We start from the raw sequence: 22,327 nt of genomic DNA on the forward strand, positions 1-22,327 counted from the left end.
GGTGCGCCTTGTGCCCCTGAAGAAGCGAGGATACGATGTCACCAGGAACCCGCATCTCAACAAGGTAACGGTCCTGCAAGGTAGGATGGCTCCAGCGGAGATCCTGCGGCGGCGCCCCGCCTCCTGGGCCTGGGACGGATCCTCCCAGGCGCCCTTCCAGCGACTTAACGTTTTTGCCCTGCAGGGGCTTGATTTATCTCGGTTTGGCTCCCCCGCCCCTCCCCACCCCCATCCCTCTTCTGCTTGGAAAGAGGTGACCAGTAACGCAGGGAGCCCAGTTTCTTCTGTGAGAACACTGTAGACCGGGTTAAGGTCTGCTGGCCAGTCTGACCTGGTGTCAGATCTCCCCTCGATACAGAATCATTAATTCTGTTGATCTTGGGCAGTTGCAAGTCTAAGTTTCCTTATCTGTAAAAGAGACACAGTTGTCTCCGCGTGGTGAGATTTAAAGAGAAAATGGAGGTAGCGTTCTTTGCATAGTACCTGACACCCAGTGAGAGCAAATGTCAACTGAGGTTATTATTCTGAGAGAAAAATTAACGTGAACCAGGGAAAGTCTAGAGTTATAGACACTTTTAGACGTTGAAGAGAGGAATCGGACATCTTAACTCAAGCCTCTCCTTTCACAGATGAGAAAATAAGACAACGGGAACGTGCCCAAGGTCACCGACTAGTTAGTTCTGGCAGCTGTGCCACAGGAGTCCAGATCTGGATCTCTGGTACTTTGGTCAAGTTCAGCCCACTGCCAATGTGGTGCTTAAAGCACACATGTTTGTTTCTGGGGATAGAGTTTAGTGCCACTGATTCAGAGGACTGAGCTGAGGAAGACGGAGGAGTATTAAAACCCAGGAAGCAAGAGACCTGGATTTTGACGCCTGTCACCCTACACCTTCTCAAATTAAATTTCTCTAAGTTTTCATTTTCTCCGGCCTAGAAGGGATATTATGACAGATTTACCATTTCTACCTCATTTAGTTATTGTGACAATCAAATGAATTCTGAATTTGATATACTTTAAATTATATGAAGCCCTTGATAAGTAATTACTGCAAAATAAAAATTGTAACAATTTCTTTTTCTCAGGATTGTGTAATTCAAGTGTGGAAAACGTGTTTTTCAGAAATAGGGACAATGGTGTAGACGCTAAGTCTTGTGATTGTTCCCTGCAGAAATAATAGAAGAAGATAAGAAAAAGTCTTTCTTTCTAAGTCTATATATTATATTATATTATATTATTATTATATCCTTGAAATATTCCTACTTGGGAGTATTTAAGATGTTTTGTGAATTTGAATTACTTTGGTAGCCAGTGTTAGAAAATAAATTAACGTACTCAAGCAAAATGTGCCTTTTAACTAAAAATATCTAGAGGGAGGGTTGCAGGCAAGGCTTGATCCAGCAGTCCAGATGGCATTCCCTAAGGATGAAGGTTTTCTCTGGTATTTTGCTCTGCCAATGCAATGTCACCTTCATCTTCAGGTCCCATTCAGTGCAGTCTTTCACCTCGATGCTGCCATAGTCCTGCATCTCCTATTTCACACCATCCAGGGATAGACACTCTCTTCTAGTAGCTCCTATGGAAAAGACATTTACTCTGAAGCCTCAGAAAAATAATCCTTCTGTCTCATTGACTCTGATTGGATCTCCTTCCCATTCCCAAACCAATCACCATAACTTAAGCCAGTCAGGGCCCACCCCTGGAGTTAAAGATGGAATTTAAGGTAGGGCCACCCACACTAATGGATTTAGAATAAAGGGGATGTGGTCTCCCCACATTAAATTGTGTTCTGTCATCAGAGGGAGAAGGGATGGATGCTAGAAGGCAGTGGGCAGTCTGGAATGAGGAGGGAGTTTTGGGTGGTGCCAGGAGAGTCCATTGGGGTTTCCATTCACCCTTGGGGAGAGACGGATAGCAATTGAGCAGCAGCACTGCCTGGTAGCTGCTATGAATCGCCTTCATCCCACTGGAGTGCCACTGTCTTGCTGTCCTGCTTACCTCCGGCACTCAGAGCCTCTGAGGAAGGCTTGAAGCTTCGCACTGTCTGTCAATTAACAACACCTGCGTTTACCATTGAAAACATTTTTTTCTGCAAAACTGTGAACTCCTGCCCTAACTGGTTTGGCTCAGTGGCTAGAGCATTGGCCTGCGGACTGAAAGGTCCCAGGTTTGATTCGGTCGAGGTCATGTACCTTGGTTGCGGGCACATTCCCAGTAGGAGGTGTGCAGGAGGCAGCTGATTGATGTTTCTCTCTCATCAATGTTTCCTTCCTCTCTGTAAAAAAATCAATAAAATGTATTTTTTAAAAAACAACAACTATGAACTCCTCCAAGGCAGGAACTGGTTTCATGCATTTGTGTCCAGCAGGAGGTCGCTCCTGAAGCATCTAGCAAGGGCATGGGCATAAAAACTAACACTATGGTTTTGGAATATGTTCATTTTTGACAGATCAGGAGAGGCCTTTCATTTGAAGCTTGAGGGCAGAGGGTTGTCAGGAGGTGGGGTTCTCTGAGAAGGAAGGGCCAGTGAGCAGGCCACACCTAGCTGCCCTTGTGCAATGACAGAGTCTGTCCAGCTTTGTCATGTCCTCGCCATGCGATCTAATATTCTTTTTTTCAGCATATTCTTTTTGTAAAATATATTTTTATTGATTTCAGAGAGGAAGGGAGAGGGTTAGAGAAATAGAAAATCAGTGATGAGAGAGAATCATTGATCAGCTGCCTCTTGCACGCCCTCTTCTGGGGCTGGAGCCTGCAACCAGGCATGTGCCCTGATCAGAAACCCAACCATGACCTCCTGGTTCATAGGTTGAAGCTCAAGCACTGAGTCACACAGGCCGGGCTCAGCATATTCTTTATGACTACAGAATTGGAACTAGATGATTCCACGTTCCCTCCCGGAGTCTAGATTCTCTGAATGATGCAAATTCACCAGTACATCTACTTCTGTTTCATTTTTTATTAATATTTTGCCTTTCTCCTAAAATTTATGTAATGACCTCTTCTGTTCTTTATTGAGATTGTAGCAACAGAGTAGGTCTTTGATTACATATTACAGGACATCAGCCATATTTTATTTACGTTAAACAGGCAACTACCAACCCCGTTTTGTAGGGATATCTTCATCGGCAGGTATCATTCCCATTCTATTAATGTAGGAAGTGGACCCTCAAACAGTTTCTGCCCCCCAGTTCACCTACAGCCTCTTTTGGGCAAGGCTGTCCGATTTCCCACTCCCCAGATTGGATGCGAGTCCCCTCCTGTTCGTCTTACCACTCTGTGTTGATTTCCTTTTGGCGTGAGCACCTGTTATCATGGCTGAGCATCTTAGGGACAGAGGCTCTATCCTGTCACCTGACACTCTCTCTGACTTGAGATGCTCAATAAATATTTGCTCTTTAAGTGACCCAATCAGCTGATGACCCCTGCTCTCTGAACTTCACTGACCTGACTGCCACTTTTAACATTGGCCTAATGCTCTCATTGCCCAGAGAAAGGATGATAAACAGCCCATTGGAGGAAATTTTTAAGCCACCCAATCAGCTGATGACCCCTCCTGTTCTCTGAACTTCACTGACCTGACTGCCACTTTTACCATTGGCCTAATGCTCTCATTGCCCAGAGAAATGATGATAAACAGCCCATTGGAGGAAATGCGCCTACTTGCCCCACATCTTCCCAAACTTCAGGGTGTTTCACTGAAGGGGTGTGTGACTTCCCAGAGTGCATCCACCTTTCCTTTGGACCCGCACGCCAACAATGATTTTCCCGATAAAATTCCATGGACTCTTCCCTTGTCGTTTTTAAATCTCTTGATCTTAAAAGTCTTGGAAAAAAAGGAATGAAAAGGGTGCTTTGTCAAGTCCCTTTGATTAAGGACTAGCACATTTCATGCAGTGGGACCCCCAGGAACTGCAAAGCACCACAGGTGACCCCCTTCCCACATGGACTTGATGTGTTTAGATCACTGAACCCGTAAAGGCTTGGTGGCCAGCCCTGCAGCATTGGCTGCCCGTCTGAGGCTGCACAGGCTTCAGCTCACTCCCTTTTAGATCCGATGGTGATTTATTAGACTCCCACACAGCTAGGATTTGCCTTTGATTAAAGTATATGTTTTTGTTCGGTGCCAGCTTAGAACTTGATCTTGCTCCTTTTGATGGGGGGCTCTGTGATCACACACTTGGCTCACTGATCAATCAGGAGATGATGGCTGGGTTGTACAGAGAATTAGAAGTTTGTGAATGATGCTTATTCTGCCCTAAAGACAGATAACATAATATGTCTTCCCAAGACCTGTTTCTGATGTGATGTTGGATTGGGCCTCTGATAGAAAGAAAAGCAATGGATTATTAAATAAACATTGGGTCCATAACTAGCAGTTTACTCTAGATTTGAGCTCTTCTGCAGGCACCCGGGCCACTGGAGCTCAGATACTGTTCACATATTTTAAGAACAAACAAGCAGAGGCAGGTTGGAATGAAATCCTTTCCTGTCAAATACTGTCCTGGATTCATGGAATTGATAGCATTTGGTATTAGAGCTTTGTGCTTGGAACAGCTAAAAGAACTTGTGTTGGTTAGGCTAAAGGTTAGGCAACTGTAACAACGTGAACACCAAATACTGAGGCTCAAAAAAATAGAAGTGTCTTTCTATCTTATAAACAAGTCTGGGTAGGCAGTCGCAGGTTGGTATGAGGTTGGATTTGTTGCTTTTCCCTCGTCGGTGTGCATTTACATTTTTCATGGTCCAAAGTGGCTGCTCTAGCCTCTGCTATTAAAAGCCAGTGGAAAGGAGAAATGTCTTTGAAGGGCACGAATTGGGCATTGCAAATATCACTTCCATTCACATTTGATTGGCTGGAACTTGGTCACATGCCACACCTAGCGTCAAGAGAACCTGGAAAATGTAACCTTTAGCAGGACACCCATGTCTTCAGCGAAAAATTCTACACATTAACAAATGACAGAATGGATATTGAGGAACTGCCACGAAATTTTTGTGAAACTTTAATTTTTTTACTGTGACCTTTAAAATTTTACTCCAACCTTTAAAATCTATCAGTTTCTCTACATCCCCACTACCACCAGCCTTGTTCACTCGGTCATCATCTCGTGTCTCGATTATGCAGGAGCCTTGTCACTGGTCTCTCATCTTCCAGGCTTGTTTCCTTCAACCGCTGTTCTGTGACTGTTAACCACACCTAAGAGGCTGAAACCTTGCACACATCCCTAACCACTCTCTTTCTTTCAGACCCTATATATCCAATCCTCCAGATAATCCTGCTCTATCTTCCTGCTCTATCTTCAGACTAAATCTAGAATCCAAGCCCTGCTCACCACAGGCCCCACTCTGACCCAAACTACAAATATTTCTCTGCCGGATGACGGCAGTGGCCTCTGAGCTGGTCTCCTTGCTTCCACTTATGTTCCTCTAGAGTTTATTCTCCACACGATAGCCAGCACGATCCTTTTAGAACTAAGTGTGATCATGTCACTCTTCAGCTCAGAACCCTGCGAAGCCAACATCCTTACAATGCCTTGTGTGATTTGACCCTCTCTGACCTCATCTTTGCTACTCCTCAGCCTCACGCACTGCCCAAGCCACTCTGACCTCCCCACTGTTCCTCAAACACTCTAAGCATACTCCTACCTACAGTTTTTGCACTGACTGTTTTCCCTTCCCAGAACACATATCCCCTAAATAGCCATGTGGTTAACACCCTCATCTTCTTCAAGGCTTCTCACTTTCTCAAGGAGACTTATTCTGCCCACCCCATGTGAAGTTGTAAATAGTCCTTTCCACCTTCTTGGCCACCCTTAACATGGTCTGCTTTTTCCCCATGGTATTTGGTACTTACTAACATACTATTTAATTTCCTCCCTCATTATATCTCTTGTTAATTGTTTGTATTTCCCCACTATATTGTAAGCACCTTGATCTTGGACTTCCAACCTATAGAACTGTGAGAAAAAAATTCCTGTTGTTTAAGCTGTTCAGTCTGTGGTATTTTGTTATAGAGCCTAAGTGGACCAAGATACCATACTCCTCATCTCCCAAGGGGTCAAAAAATTGGGGAGTGTAGGATAGGATGCCAGGATCACAGGAGAGAGATTTGCTACTCTTGGAACCCAAAGTTGATGCTCAGAGAGTATTTTCTTGTAAACATGTTGTTATGAACAGTTGAATTGATTCCCAAAGAAAGTATATTATGTCTTTGATTAGCATTTGTGTGATCATTATGAAGATTTCAGAAATGCTGGCTTATGTTTATGAATGCTTAATTCAAAATGCAAAATACTAAGTGGAATCTATAACCATGAGTGTTACTGTAAAAAGATGTAACTGTAAAAAAAACTTGGTGATAAAAGTGTAAATATGATTGTGTTAGGGAAGTGGGATTGTGGGAGATCTATTTTCTCTTTATATCATTTTCTTTAATATTCCATTGTCTTTTCAATGTTAGGTTACAGTTTCTGTTGGGAATTATGTTTCTAGAACCAAGGTAGAAACATTCAGACCAACTTTTGCAAGTTGACCCTTCTGTAACACAGGGGCGGCTTTCTTATCGGGTGGAAATTCCTGTAAAATAGTCTTATTTCAAGATTTGCCTGCATGTAACTAGTTATCTTCTAGAGGTGACAGTTTAGATTCACGTAATAGGAATCCTGCTTGTTCTAAAGGGAGTTGTAAACGACAATATCTAGAGTATGTAAGTGTTTGCGTGGAAGCAGATCCCATTCAGAAGTGCACGCTGTCGGGCACAGACTTGGGCCAACTGGCACCTATGCCAGGCGGAGTCTGGGCTCTCCATGGAGTCTCTGTGGACACCTTTTCAGGTTCGTCTTCAGTTTCTCTGTTTCCAGTTTCTCTTGATCATCTTGGGCTTTTGTCGACTCTGGGGGTTATGGCTTCATTTTACTGTGCATATTTGTCAATTCTCCCAAAGGTTTCTTATATCATCTACCCTCTTGTTTGCAAATGCCAGTCTCAGAGTGGGGAGGGGGGGCCTTCTGATTCATATGCCCATTGCAAAGGGGTCACTAATGTGCAGCACTTCTGTTTGCAACGGCATGGATTAAAGTCAGCCTCCAAACCCCCATTTGATGTGGAGAAAGGGCACTGGGAAATCCTTTGGGGTGGTGTCCGGCTGCCTCTCCGATGCAGAGCACAAAAGATGCTCTATGATGGTGCGATGAAAATCTGAGGGCTATCCTACTATTGGGGATGCAGAGGTCAGCAGTTAAAAGCATGCGTTCATTCTGTACCCAAATGGTTGCCTAGCAGCCTGGTTAAAACACGACTCTAACCAAAAGAACACAGTAAAGGGAAAAAAACATACTCAGTCATTTGAGGAGAGGGATTTTTGATGGAAAGATCATCAGCTTTTGAGGAACTTGAATAAGAGAACATCAAAGCTGCATTTGCTTTTCAAAGTGATATTGAAAGCTAGAGGGACCTTCGGGGATTGGGTTGAATGATGAGCAACTTGAGAACATTATTTTGGGAGAGCATTTTGTCTGGGTTCTGTACTGTTTGGTGGTAGATCTACGTGGAGCTCATTGCATACTTGAAACACCCCGCATGGTGTGGAACTCTGGAGAAGGCAGACTGTGTTACTCCCTTGGTTTTGTTTTACGTGGTTCTTTCACAAAACAGAAAGAGGGGGGCAACACCTGCTCATAAGGTGGCATCCCTTCTGAGTTGCTGAGCTGTCCGGTGACCTCCCCAGTGGGAGAAAGGCTGCAGGTGCCCTCATACCTACGGTGGAGCTGGGTCTCCTCACCCTGTAGACATCCCCCTTCCTCTGGTATCTGAGGGAGGTGCTGAGGATTCCAACCCAGATTCCCATTTTACTGAATTTCCTTTGGTAAGGGAATGCCTTATGCAGCGAATTCAAATGCTAATGATAAGAGCTAGCATTTTTCCAGGGCATACAATGTGCCAGGAACTGTCCTAAGCAGTTTCTATACCTTAACTAAGTTAATACAATACCACCACCTTCTGAAGTATAGTGTCATAGTACATGTGACAAATCTGAGGCCCAGTGAGGTTAGCTACTTGCCCAAGGCTCATAATGGCAGCGCTGGGTCTTGAATCCAAGCCATCTGGCTTTAGGGCCCACATCCTAAGCCCCTCTGCTCTGCTGTCACTCCCTGTGTGTGTGTGCAGGTGCCCTTTGGCTCACTATTAGTGCATGGAGTCTGATATCCTGGGGCCTTGCTAGGTACTGAGAGGGGTGTTCCCTGCTGTGGGCCTCTGATGGGCTGTCATCACATCCATGGTCTGTTAGAATCAGAATCTAACAGAGTCAGAGTTAAAGGGAACTTTAAAGATCACTGGATGCCTTCTCTTCACCCTTTAAATAAATGTAATTCTCTCAAGACTCATTCGTTTATTTATTAAATTTATTCACTAGGCATTTGCTGAGTACCTGTTACATTTTAGGCAGTGGAGACCCAATAGTGAAAGCAACACTTCTTTTGCCTTCAAGGAGTTAACATGTAAGAGGGGTACCGGTAGAAAAAATTAAAAATAAGAATAAATAAATAGAGGGGTATAGGTAGGGACCAGTTAGTAAGCAGGCATTTCAGTCCAGTAGGTTGGTGTGAGGAGAGGAGCATAGGCCCCAGGGCTAGAGGAGCAAGGGAGCAGGTGCACACACACTCCCTGTGCAGTGTTGTGGGTGCTGACATGGATGGAGGAGGAGGACGTGGCAGATGAAGGTGGTGGAGGAGAAGCCGTCTAGATCACACCATGAAAGACGATGGCTTTTTCTCTGAAAACAGGCACCATTCGTGCAAAATGTGCAGGGGCCCCATTTTCAGAGAACTGAATAATAGTATAAACCCTCATTAACTCAGAGTTAATGCTGTATCTCCAGTGCTGTGACATGCGCTTTGATTTTGTTCTTTTCCTTGCTTTTGTGTTGTACAAATCCAAGGGGCACTGTTCAAATTGGGCTCACATATCAAAAATATTAGCCTACTCGAGGGCACAGTTCTCCAGGGACACCACTGCCACACTGCCTTCCCTGATAATGCCACGTGGGAGTGACTTGTTCATCCTCTGCACTCCTTTGGCGGTTAGCTTGAGTAGTCATGCTCTTTCCACATTGGTCTCAGTGTACATTCACAGTGGGTGTGTGTCTCCATCTTGTCTTCTTCAGCGCCAGGGCTGTCTTAGGCACCACATGGGTTTCTGAGTAAACCCTCAATGAAAATGAGTTATATGATCCCTTTCACATTTCCTCCTGGACAGACCAGAAACCACCACGGTGAAGACTGTGAATACCCAGCCCCATCTGCCATCTCTTCTATTTCCTTTAAATCTAAATTATATTTAGATCTTTCCATGGAGCCTGGAAAATTTTGAAGCCAAGGTACATCTTTTATTTTGATCATATACATTTTAGGAATCCATTTCTTTAAGAGAGCTTTCTACTCTGATGCTGTACTTGATTTAAAAAACAGCACCTTTATGCTGAGAGTATGCATTCTCATCCTTCAGGCTGCTATAAAGACATTAGATTTAGACCTACTACCACTAGCAATAGGTTAAAGGGTTTTGGAGGTGAAGGAAAGTATTTGGCTGGAACCAAACGTGTGACTTCTCCACCTCCCAGTGGCACAGCCCATGCCCAGGTGTTAGGCAGCAGAGCATACTGGTATGATCTAGGGATCTAGAGTCAGAAAAGCCCCAGGTTCCCATTCCAGCTCTGCCATCCACTAGATCTGAGATCTTTGGAAGGCCACTTCATTTCTCTGAGCCTCAGTTTCCTCATCTGTGAATGGGATTGACAATAAAATGTACCTACTTCACAGGGTGCTATAATGATTAATGTACATAAAGCATATTGTAAGTGCTCAATTCTCAACTAACCCACATCTCTAAAGCTTTTGCTGCATTTCTAACACAGTGAGAAGCCCTGCGTGGGAGCCAAACTCATTCTCCATGGGTGTGAATACGTCTGATTTTGCAGAGACTTGATAAGAGAGGAGTGAGTCAGGGAAGAAGCACGTTGGCTGGAGATTCAGTGATAATTTTTCTATTCCTGATAGAGTTTAAGGCTGATCTAGACTTTTGTCTGAAAGAAACTTAAAAATATCACTAGCTTTGGAAAACTCAAGTGCCATTTGAAGAGCTGGTATTTTGGGAAGTTGAGACTGGTGTTGAAGGGAGTGGCTACCATCATACCCAGCAGGAAACTCAAGATTTTGTCCCTACGTTTGAGCACATCCTACCCAGTTTTTAAAAACTAATGCTGAAAGACATATTCAAATTCAGCTTGATCTGTTTCTCTCTTGCTCTCGCTCTCTCTCTCCCCCCGCACCTGTCTATCCATCTATAATCACTATGACACTCCTAATTTCATGACATTATGATAGCAAAATAGCAAGACAAGAGAATATCAGCTTTGATAGTTTCGCATAAAAGTTCAAATGTTACTGTACATCCAGCTAATGAGGGCCTGGCTATGCCCACTTCCCCCAGCAAGGAGTTTAAGATAGTCCTACAATCTCCATGGGTAATTACTAATTACTTGCATGCACACATTTTAAATGGGCATCTCTCCTCTGGCAGAAGTCAGAATGAACATTCCCCAGGAGACCATTATGAAGTCATCGTGTCCAGCCCTTTGTTTTTGAGCAGATACTATCCTAACAGTTACCACTATTTCATAGATAAGGTTTCTGAGGCCCAGAGAGATCGAGTGTCCTGCTCAGGAAGCGAGTTGTGGCCCCCTTTGGGTGGTGTTCATCTCTTAGACCCACTGCCTTTGAAAGGCAACAAGAACAGCATGGATGGACCTGGAGGAGAGCATTATGCTAAGCGAAATAAGCCAGTCAGAGAAAGATAAATATCACATGATCTCAGTCATTTGCAGAATATAATGAACAACATAAACTGATGAACAAAAATAGAGCCAGAGGGGAAAAAAAGTATTTTAGAATATAATAGAAGTAATCCTGTTATTTGCAGATTTTTTAATATTTCCTACAACTTGTGTGATCTTATACTGTGTTGTACAGTTTTGGTAATATTATTTTAAATTGTTTTTCTTAAAATATTAATGTTTATTGAAATAACATTATTATATTTAAGATCATTTTTCTTGAAATATTAAAAAAATTCTCACCTGAAAAATAAACTAAATAAATAAAATTGGAGATTAAAAAAGAAGAAGAAAAAGAAGAAGAAAGGTAGCAAGTTGCTTGTCATCCTGAAATAGTACTGGAGTCGCCTCAGTGGACAAGCACAGTGCTTTTGAGTCTCTCCATGGAAGGAGATGCTTTAATATTGAACATTGTTGTATGTTGCAAACCTACACATCTGCTAACACAGGTCCTGCTGTCACTCCTATGTGTCCTTTTCTGATGAATGGACATGCTCCTGACTCCCAGCTCGTTTCGGGTTTTCTATTTTTTCTCTACAGTAACATGATCTTGAAGACAGGTCCACAAACCATTTGACAGAATGCTCAGCCCTCATGTCAGACTCTCCCTTCTTATCTCTTTTATTTTTGGTCTCTTCCAGCCCATAACTACTTGTTTTGACTGGTGAAATCACTTCGGGTCACAGGACAGGGAATAGCCATGCAGTTGCCACCTGATAAAGCAGGAGTAAAGATAGACGGTGTGGAGAAAACACTATTAACGGCCATTTTTAGAAAGAGGCTTTGCAATCTGCCTGTCAGAGCTGAAAGATTTCCTCTGTTCTCACACTCCATGAGCTGGCAGCCGCTTCTCCTCCTGTCTGAGACGCCTCAGGGTCTGCCTCGCCATGCTTGTGGGAGATGATGGCATGGGTGCTGGCTGGGCAGTGGCTGGGTGGTACCGGGAGGGAGGCCCTGCCAAGCAGCGGGATGGACCTGCTTCTAGTAACCAGCCTCAGCTGCAGGGCTGCAGGCTCGAGTGCTCTCAGCTGTTCTCTAGTTAACCAAGCTGTTCAGTTTTCTGTGGCCTTCTAGCAGTCAACTAAACACAGAGTCAGCTGCCTCCTCTGGGACTCATAATTGCTAGAATAATAATATATATATGTAAAGAGCCAGGAGCCATCACATCTGAAACAACCAAATGGACGACCAAACAGCCTGAGTGGGGCGACCAGGCCGGCAGGGGGGTTAGTGAGGGACTACCAAACGACTGAGCAGTAGGCTGTGTGGGGTGACCAGGCCAGCAGGGGGGTTAATGAGGGACGACCAAACAACTGAGCAGCAGGCTGCGTGGGGTGACCGGGCGGGCAGTGAGGGGCGACCAGGCTGGCAGGGGGAGCAGTTGGGGGCAACTAGGCTAGCAGGAGGGGCCGTGAGGGGCGACCAAACCGGCAGGGAAGGGGCAGTTATGGGCAACTAGGCCAGCAGAGGGGCAGTTAGGGGTGATCAGGTCAGCAGGCAGGTGAGCAGTCCTGGATTGTGAGAGGAACATCCTCCGAGGGGTCCCGGGTTATGAGAGGAACATCCCCTGAGGGGTTCCGGATTGGAGAGAGTGCAGTCTGGGCTGAGAGTACCTCCCTCCCATGCACAAATTTCGTGCACTGGGCCTCTAGTATTAGAAATAATAATAATAAAACTTACATAAGACCTACCATGCCAGGTACTCTTACAGGTGCTTTACATATATTATTCCCAAGCAGAGGAAAACCTGTGGAGAAGGTAAATTGCCCATAGCTCTCTCACCTCCTGTTTCCATGGTCTCCTCTTCCTTATAGATTTCTTTACCAGGCATCCTGAGGGTCTTCATAGTAGCCCTAGTCTTCCTAGGGCTGCCAATCTAAGTGGGCCTTTTCATCTTACAGAATTCTGCTTTGTCCTGGATCTCACCTCTTGTTTACTTACTTGCCTGCCTTCCCATCCATCCATCCATCCATCCATCCATCCACCCATCCATCCATCCATCCATCCATCCATCCATCCATCCATCCATCTGTCAGTCTGTTCATTTGTCCATCCATGTGTCCATCCATCTAACCATCAAATATTTGCTGAGCATCTGAACTCTCTACCAGGCACTGTTAGGTGTTGGGTATACCATGGTAAACATGACAGCTATGACCCTTCTCCTTATTGAGCATATAATCTAGTGAAAAAGGTAAGTAAGCAAACAAAATTATGCAGATGGTTATTAGTGGTAGAGAAGACATAGACAGGGACAGTGTGAGAGACTAACAGAAGGTCTACTTCAATCATAAAGGAAGACCTCTTAAGAGGTGATACTTGAGAAGAGACCTAAAGGAAGAGCCAGCCGTAATAAAGCCGGCGAAAGTGTTTTGAGTAGAGACAGCAGCACGTGTAAGCCTGGGGCAACAGGCAGCTTAGCATGTCAGGTTCTGGGAACAAACAATAGGCAGCTCAATAGGAGTTTGATGAGCAAAGCAGGGGGATTGCCTAAAATCAAGGTGCAGAGAGCTCAGGGGTCTCAATCCTGTGTAGTGGGGTCTTGGGGTCTGTGGGATACAGGCTAAGTTATTTCCTCTGAAAAACAGGACACTAAGCCCAGATGCGGTGGCTCAGTGGTTGAAGGTCGACCTATGAACCAGGAGGTCATGGTTCAATTCCCCATCAGGCACATGATTGGGGTTGGGAACAATCCCCAGTGGGGGGCATGCAATCAATGATGTTTCTTTCTCATCAATGTTTCTATCTCTCTTTCCCTCTCCCTTCCTCTCTGAAATAATAATAATAATAAATTAAAAAAAAAACAACCACGACACTATTAAATGGTTCTAAGCAAGGAAGTGGTCTGATTTATATTAATGAACGGTCTCTCCAGCTGCCACGTGAAGAACAGATTGGAGGGCGAGAGTGGGAGCAGTTAGAGCAGCGGTTCTCAATCGTGACCCCTTTGGCGGTCGAACAACCCTTTCACAGGGGTCGCCTAAGACCATCCTGCATATCAGATACTTACATTACCATTCATAACAGTAGCAACATTACAGTTATGAAGTAGCAACGAAAATAATTTTATGGTTGGGTCACAACATGAGGAACTATATTTAAAGGGCCAGAAGGTTGAGAACCACTGAGTTAGAGGCTCCAGCAGCCCAGGGCATAGGAGGAGGTGGTGGCTGGGGTGTGAAAGGTGTCAGGGCAAAGGACAGAGGGTTGGATTGGAAATGGAGTTTGAAGGTAGAATGGACAGGGCGCATCTCCTGTGTCCTCCTTCAGATTCACTGGGATTCGGTCTGTATTTTCCCCTGTGGTGTCTCGCACCCTTCACACAGGTACAACCAGTGTTTATTGCAATTAATTCCTGTCCTTCCCTCAGCACACCTCATCATAATAAGGAAACAGAATGCGATTTACCTTTGGCTCTTATGATGTGCTTCCTGATCGGTCATCTCACTTGAACCCCACAGAAACCTGGTGAAACAGGCATTATTATCTGTTTTATGGGGGACCCTAAGGCCCAGAGAGCCCAGTTGCCCATGGCCTCCCAGACAGTAAGGGGCAGCAGCAAGACTCAATCCAGATTCCCTGGGGCCATTCACTGGTTTATCCAACAAACATTTATTAAGCACCTACTATATTCCAAGCACTCTTCTAGGTTTGAAAACTGAAGGGTTGAATCAGTCATGGTCTTTGCTCCCAAGGAAAATAAGAGTTCAGAGGAAGAGACAGACTTGCAAGCATATAAATGTAATGAAGTGTAATAGGTTTATATTATATTAAAGGTATGTTATTAATAACATCCAAGTCATTTTTACCCTGGTGGGGAGAGAAGTGGGTGAGGTTTCTTAAAGTGGGTGACCTTTGATTATTATATTAAATTACATAAATAATGTGTTTCATAAAGAAAAAGGGGCTCTAACCAGTTTGGCTCAGTGCATAGAACATCGGCCTGCAGACCGAAGGGTCCCAGGTTCGATTCCGGTCAAGGGCACATGCCTGGGTTGTAGGCTCGATCTCCAGTAGAAGGTGTGCAAGAGGCAGCCGATCTATGATTCTCTCTCATCATGGATGTTTCTATATCTCTCCCTCTCCCTTCCCATCTGAAATCAATAAAAATATATATATTAAAAAAGAAAAAGGGAAATTTACTTTGACCTCCCTCATGAGATAACAAATTATTTTCTTCAGTGTGTCAGTGCAAAGACCTAAAAGATATAGAGGATTCCCTGGGCAGACAAGGTGGGGAAAGATGTTCCAAGCAAATATAGCAAAACTGCATGGTGTGTGAGAAGCCATGGGGGATTCTGAAGGAGGATGGAGTGTGTGGAGTGATGGGCTGGAGGGCAAGGAGTGGGTCCCACATGAGTGGGAGTCTAGGGCTGCTCTTTGCCTGGGTGAAGAGTTTGACCTTCGTCCTGAAGGGGAGAGGGTACACTCTGGGATTGAGCTGTAGACAGACCACTCTGGCTCCAGGGCGGGGACAAGATCAGATTCAGGGAAAGTAGTTAAGAAGGAATTCAGTTACCATAAGGGAGATGAGGACGATCTGACATGACAGGTGGTGAGGTGGACACAGATGTGAGAGGTGCTAAGGAAGCTGAAAATTGTGTCCCAGAATTCCTTGGACTCTATCATAGCAGCAATAGGAATCTAGATTTATTGCTAATATTCCAATAAAAACCCTAATGGAAACCTTATTTTTATTCATCAAAAAAATTTACACAGCTTAACCAGAATATCATATTCCTTTGTCTTTGCCCAGAATTAAACAAAGTAAAACTATTAACACTGTTTCTTTCATGCAAGTATAAGAAGTTCTTCTTGTCAGTTATATGTCTTAAACATTGGAAAATAAATTAATTATTACAAATGCAAAATTTCTCAAAACATGAAATTCTTTAAGGAGTACTTGGGACAGGGGCGGGGGGAGGGAAATTTGAAGATTTACTGATTCGGGCTGTCTTTATTTGAAGTGTTTTATTGTTAATATTGGTGTCATTGGTCTTTATCTAACTAGCCACCCTTGTTCTGGTTCTGTTTGCACAAAGCAACACGGGTATTGATTTTATCTCTCAAATTGGAAAGAAGGTGCTGACTCCCTGAATAGCTGGTCATGTTAGCTGGCATTTTGTCACAATGGGGACATCATCCAGCCTCCGTGCAGTAACTGGCCTTACACATCATAAAGATGTGCCAAGACTGTTTTAACCTATGGAAGCTCATAAACTTTCTTCTTCTCCTATGGTTTCCTCAGTCCCCTGGAAAAACAGTAATTCTTTCCATTGAAAATAGAAAGAATGTTCATAGGTTGGAAAGTAAATTTTCTAGATGAGAATTTCCTTCCCTTTGGTTATTTTTTTTTCCCTTCCTCTTCTATCTTCTTATGAGAAGACTTAGGTGGAATAGAAACAAGGATTTAAGGTTCATGCAATATGAGCCTCTCACAAATTTGGCCCACCACAGGCAAGGTGCTGTCACTTTCTCCACTGGATTGAATTTTAGCTTGTCTTTCTCTGCTGAGTCCTGGCTTGTCTTATGAACCGTGACTCCTGGAAGAGAAAAATAGAAACTCAGAAGCTTACAGGAATGATTTTCTTGGCTAATTCAACCCAGTATCAGCCACTTTTCTAGGTAAAAAGCTATCTAAAAAATTTTTTTAAGAGGTGAAGTTTTAATAGAATTAGCAACAAGAATACCATAGTAAGCACACTCTTGTTTTTCATACTTATTTTGGTGTCATCTGGGCAAGATTATCTTTCACATGATATGATACTAGTCATACGACTACTGACATCATAGAAAGTTTGATGATAAGGAGGACAGGTTTTCCAGAATACAAGTTCTTGGGAAGCTAGGTCTTACCATTCCTGCAGAAGTGTGGAAGAATCTTTGGTTTTACACAGTGGGTTTCCCAAGTCTTTGATCTTGGGTAACATACTCTGTATAGTAAAACTGCAGTGGTCATCTTTAATTCACATCCTCTTCAAAAGAATGAATTTTCACAATGGGTCTTGATACTGTAAACATTCTGTAATATTGCAGCTTCAAAGAAGGATGACTGTAAACACATTTGCATCCACTTAGCTGATGGCTTATAGATCTGAGGGACTCTTAGGTGTCTATATTCCACGGGATGAGGTGGCGGGGGCATTTGTTTTATTGGCTCTGCTTCTGGAGTGTATTTCTCATGAGTCCACTCAGAAAGTACTACTTAGCATCTTTGGTCAAATAACCTTTTCTGAGGTACTCTCCTTTGGTTCTTGTGTTTTAATTCTACTTCTGTCTTAAACTGTTTTGTTAATTTTACTGTTGTTTTCTCATTTTCTTTTACCAAGTGAGTGAAAAGACTTTTCTCCAACTTTCTACTTAGTGTCAGGACATGCTATTTAGCCCATCAAAGTTTCAGAAGGGTGGCTAAAAATTGTAATTCATTTACATATATAGTATGCATTCATTCTTTGGACATATACTAATGTGTGCCTTTCATTGACACCAATAAAACAGAGGCCAGATTATGTGTGTTTAATTGGCTCCCCAATTGCTGAATATGATGATGTTATCCTCGGGGAGGAGGATCAGAAACACTTTCTTTTCCATTTCTTTCTATCAGGACTAAGTGCTCACTGGGTGATGTGGGGAAAGGGCAACATCCCAGAGATGAGATCCTGGGGGCTGAGATGAAAGGGAGGTGTGTATCCTGGAGTATCAATGGTGGAAACACCAAACCAAGAAGAAGAGAAGAAAACCTGAGTGGGGCAGTGGGCCAGTGATGGAGGTCAAGAATTGGGCTGTGTATCGTGTTGGAGAGCATAATTAAAGGTATAGCATGGAAAATAGGAAGAGAAGTGAAGAGACAGAATAGAGATTGAGGTCTGCAATAAGTGAGGTTAGATCATTCAAGGTCAGAGTGAATGACTGCTGGGTACCTATGGAACATTGCTGTTTGGGTGGGTCTCTTAAAGAGGTAATGCTGCTCCTTAAGAGAATCAAACTGTGCTGCATGGCTGCAGCCTGGCCATCAGTGCAAGAAGCCTGTGTCATTTGAGCACTTGGTAGTCACATGCAAAAGCTGTTGCCTCGAACACTGGGGTCATAGACACTCAGCTCTGCAGACCCTGGCCGTTGCCCTGTCTGCTGCAGTTTGAAAGGTATCATGGCTCCTGAGGTTCAAGGAAATAGGACCCAGAGGCCTCCTAGCTTGGGAAACTCCATACTCCATTTCCATATTATGCTCACCTTTAGTGCCTGAAGTTAATATGCTCTGTGGATCGCCACCAAGCCCAAACTCCCTGTTGCAGGATCCAATGTAACAGAAGCTATTCTTGCAGGAATCTGACCTAAGCACCATTGTGCAGTATTGGTTTAGTTGTCTCTTCTTCCTATTTTAAGGACCTCTCAATTGGTTATCATTTAACTGTACTCCCATCTTACTAGTAGGGGAATGGTAGAAGCTGGGGCAGAAAACTACAGGAGGCTAAAGTTTGGCCTTGAGGCCAAACATTGGTTCTGGCCTTATGTCTATACTTTCTGCCTAGTAGTAAATGTTCAGTTCTGTGGAAGCTAATTCCAGTAGGTCATAAATGCAAGAAGTTCATCAAAAGGTTAGTGGACCTTGAGCCTTCAGCAAGGGCTGGAGAATCATACTTTATTACCTATTGGAATGGCCAAAGGCATTTCCCCAAACCTGAAAAGGATGCATAAATGATTGCTTGCTGCCAGACAGCTTGAGGGCATTTCAATCTACATGTTATTGCCTCCTGCTGGCCAAACACCTGAACAGCCATAGGCAGTTCCCCCAAGCTGACAATGGATGCTTTATACTAAACTTTGGCCTTTGATATGTATATCTACCTTGCTTTAGGACAATTGGTGTTAATAAAAAGCAAGGGGTCCAGAGAGACAGCAGAACTTGGTTCCTTTAGCCAAGTCTTCTCTGGCTCCCCAAAATGCCTTCCAAAATTATGTTTCATCTCTGGACTCTTGATTAATTTACGCCACAGCCCTCCTCCAGATTCCTGAATCCTTTTAGATGCCGAGAAACACACCCCCGCACAGATCATACACCCAGAGGTGGGTTCTGATTCCCAACAGCCCCACTCGTTCAGCTCTCTCTCACCTGCATCTAACCACACCTGCCCTCAGTCACCTGCCGACGCCAAGCATAGTGAGAAAACTATGTCCCAATTATCTGCCCATCTTAGAGATCACATGAGTCTTAGAGCAACACTACATTTATAGCTTAATTTGGAATAGCGTTCTGCTTTCTTTCACTTTGAAGTTCTCTGCTTTAATATGGAGCTTCCTTTTTATTTCACTTAGCATCTCAGTCTGTAGAAAATAGAGGTTATTTCTGTTCCAGACATCATTGAGATCAGCATAACTGAGTTCATGAATTCTTCTTTTCCTTTAAGAGAAAATTAGTTTTGAATCCAAGCCCAATAGAAAGCTCAGGTCCAGGATCCTAGGACAGGAATCACCACCCAAGGGTGTCCTGTGAGCCTTTTTTATGGACGGCATCCTGTAAATACTGCAATGGGTGCCAAGATATATGTTCTGTGCCAGCAGGAGTCAGACATGGCAATGGGTGGGGGAGATGTTTATCCTTGGGATAAATATTTGACCAGGAAGTTTGTGTTTCAAAACACTGAGCACAGGTTGTAAATAAAACCATTTCTCTGTGATTTGATCACTTATATTTTCTTGTAGGATCTGGTGGAATCAGATTATGTACATTAGGGAGACCGCTCATTCATTTTTATTGAGTAAATCTGCTAGGAAAAAGTATTAGTCCTCCAGCTCCTCTTTAGACTCAGGTGAGGATAGGAATCTCATTATTGAACAAAAAACAAGAACAACCAACTTTTGCAGGACCATTAATGCCTGAGACAGGAAACCTCCGTCTGATATGATGAAAAGAACATGGGCCAGGGAGAGAGGGAGACCTTAGATATACAGTGAGGCCTTGACTTACGAGTGTCCCGACTAATGAGTTTTTTGAGATACCAGCTGTCTCTCGGCCGATTTTTTGCATTGAGTTGATAGAGTAATTTGAGTTAACGAGCTCGGTCTCGGAACGAATTAAACTCGTAAGTCAAGGCCCCACTGTAGACTGAGTGGCCCTCCTTCTCAGCTGTGGGACCTGGGGAAGTGACCCACTCCCATCTCCGGGCTTCTGTCTCTGGGCGATTGGAGTTGATGGCTTCCAAGGCTCCCTCCATTCGCGCAGTCCCTGGACATAAGAAATGGGCGCTCTGAGAGTGACTTCCTCGGGGGCTCTCCAGGAAGATGCATCCGTTCACATCTCTATTGGGAGACAAACGAAGGAGCACAGCGGAAGGAGCTCACGCTTTGGAATTCAAGGGACGTGGGTTTGCATCCTGCCCCTTCCTAGCTGTGTGATCTTGGGAAGGCTACTTAATCTTTCTTCCCTGCAGTCTCCTGTCTATGTCCTGAGGATAATAATTCCAGCCTCCAAGGTTGTGTTGAGGATTAAAAGAGATAATGTATGTGTAACCAAAGTGCTTGCTTAACCCTGTATCTGACATTGTAGGCACCCAGTAAGTGCTAGTGAGTGCCCTGACCCTTTTACCAGTGTTGACATTATGGTAGTAAGAGCTCCAGAAACTTGAAAAATAATGTGTCATCTGCCCTCACCATATCCTCCACAAGGACTTCTGTCTTTTTTCCAGTACGAGTTTTCATTTTAACAAAAGCACATTAAGTATTACTTATTTCCTTCACTGAGTGCTGTGGGTTGTGAATTTTTTTTCATCTGTTTATAAAAATCAACAGTAAATGCTGCTTTCTCTGGCCCTGGGTAGCTGTAATTGCCATGTTAACCTAAAGGCCTGATTGTAGAAACAAATGCAGCTATGTGCTCCCCATCAGCACAGCCCTGGGTGTGCTGTGTGGGTGTCCAGGCACGCAGCGCTCCCTGCATTCACATTGCTGGGGAGGAAGTTTCCAGCACCACAACCTCACAGGCGGTATTTAATCACCTCAAACTCTGGGTTTGAGGTTAGTCTGGAAATGAAAGGCCATTTGGGTTTACCACAGCGGAGAAGGAAGAGGATAGGGTATATTTGAGGTAACCCCAGGGGAGGCAGCCAGGCCTGGGGGCTCCTGTGGGAACTGGAAGCCAGGTGTGATTCATGCCAAGGTGTTTCAGTAAAGGTTAGTTGCGTGTGTGTGTGTGTGTGTGTGTGTGTGTGTGTGCGTGCGTAGTTGAGTATCACATCTTTTCTCATCTGGATATTCCTGTAGCCTCTTTGTTGCCTTATCTCCAGTTTCTCCCACCTCCAGTCCAACTTCTACTTCAACCTCCACCAGATGAAATTTTTGAAAACATGGACACTCCCCTTCTCAGAAAGCTGTGTAGCTTCCTCGCACCTGTACTACAAAGTTCAGACTCCATCGCCCCAGGTCCAGGGACCTTCTCCAGGGGACTCTCAATCTAGCCTCCTTGTCTGTACTCCCCGCATGTGGCCCATGCACAGCTACAACCCATTCATCACAGTTTTCAAGCGCACACCAGGCCATCTCCCATTACAGGTCCTGGAGCCTGCTCATCCCTTCCTCCTCCAGCCCTGAGGGGTGTCCCTTCCTTTGGAAATCCCCCTGACAGCTCCAGACCAAATGTAGGCTTTGTCTGTTGTATCTCCACATTTATTCCACTGCTGTGGCTCTTACCACACTTTTGTGGTGTGTGTGTGTGTGTGTGTGTGTGTGTGTGTGTGTGTGTGTGTTACCTTACCTACTGATCCCCCACAGACAGTGCCTGTCCTATTAGTTGTATAGCCCCAAGAGTCTGGTGTGGTGCTTCACATACATGGCAGATGCTGCATAATACTTGTTGATTGAATGACTTCGTGAAGACTCACTAACAGCGCATGAATAGACGTTAGTGATGGAGAAGATACAGCCACTGTTACTCTTGAAATCCAAGACTGGATACGGGCACCATTTGTGATTTGCTCACTTTGGACTCCATCTTAAACATCTTTTATTCCTTCTGTAGGTACAAGAACAGTGACGAGCAAACAGCAAGCCCTTTGACACACAGATCTTTAGCTTCTCATTTTCTCTGTCAGTCCACTCCTGTGGTCTCATGGTGTCTGAAAGCCTAGATTTTAGACCCCACGCTGCCGTTTGCCAGCTGCTGTGTAACTACAAGAAAGGCACTTAAGAAAAAGTGGAAACGAACCTTTTAAGGGGCAACTTTTGCATACCTTGCTCATTTAATCCCCACAACACCCTTGGAGGCATTCATTTATCGATTCTTAGTTTCTTTTAGGATGAAGAATCTGAGAAGTTAAGTAACTTGCCTAAGATCACATGCACAGCAACCAGAAAAGCCAGGGTCCCCGTGCAGCTCCGATTCTCAGACCTGACTGCTGTATTCTCTCTGAATCTCACTGTCTCCATCTGCAGTCCCTCATGAC

General features: G+C 44.2%; 1 protein-coding gene across 2 annotated transcripts in view; it reads left to right on the forward strand.

Moving 5' to 3' along the window:
* Positions 1 to 6: 6 nt before the first annotated feature.
* ME3 (malic enzyme 3, NADP(+)-dependent, mitochondrial) overlaps positions 7 to 22,327 on the forward strand; it is a 181,708-nt gene continuing 159,387 nt past the window's right edge. The window contains exon 1 of one of the 2 annotated variants that reach the window (XM_006755871.2): positions 7 to 64. The gene's annotated coding sequence lies outside the window, so the exon portion shown is untranslated. Of the gene's footprint in view, positions 81 to 22,327 lie in introns of both variants that reach the window. The other variant, XM_006755872.2, reaches the window with a different exon arrangement.

The sequence above is a fragment of the Myotis davidii genome, unplaced genomic scaffold (assembly GCF_000327345.1).
Source record: "Myotis davidii unplaced genomic scaffold, ASM32734v1 scaffold430, whole genome shotgun sequence".
Classification (NCBI taxonomy): domain Eukaryota; kingdom Metazoa; phylum Chordata; class Mammalia; order Chiroptera; family Vespertilionidae; genus Myotis; species Myotis davidii.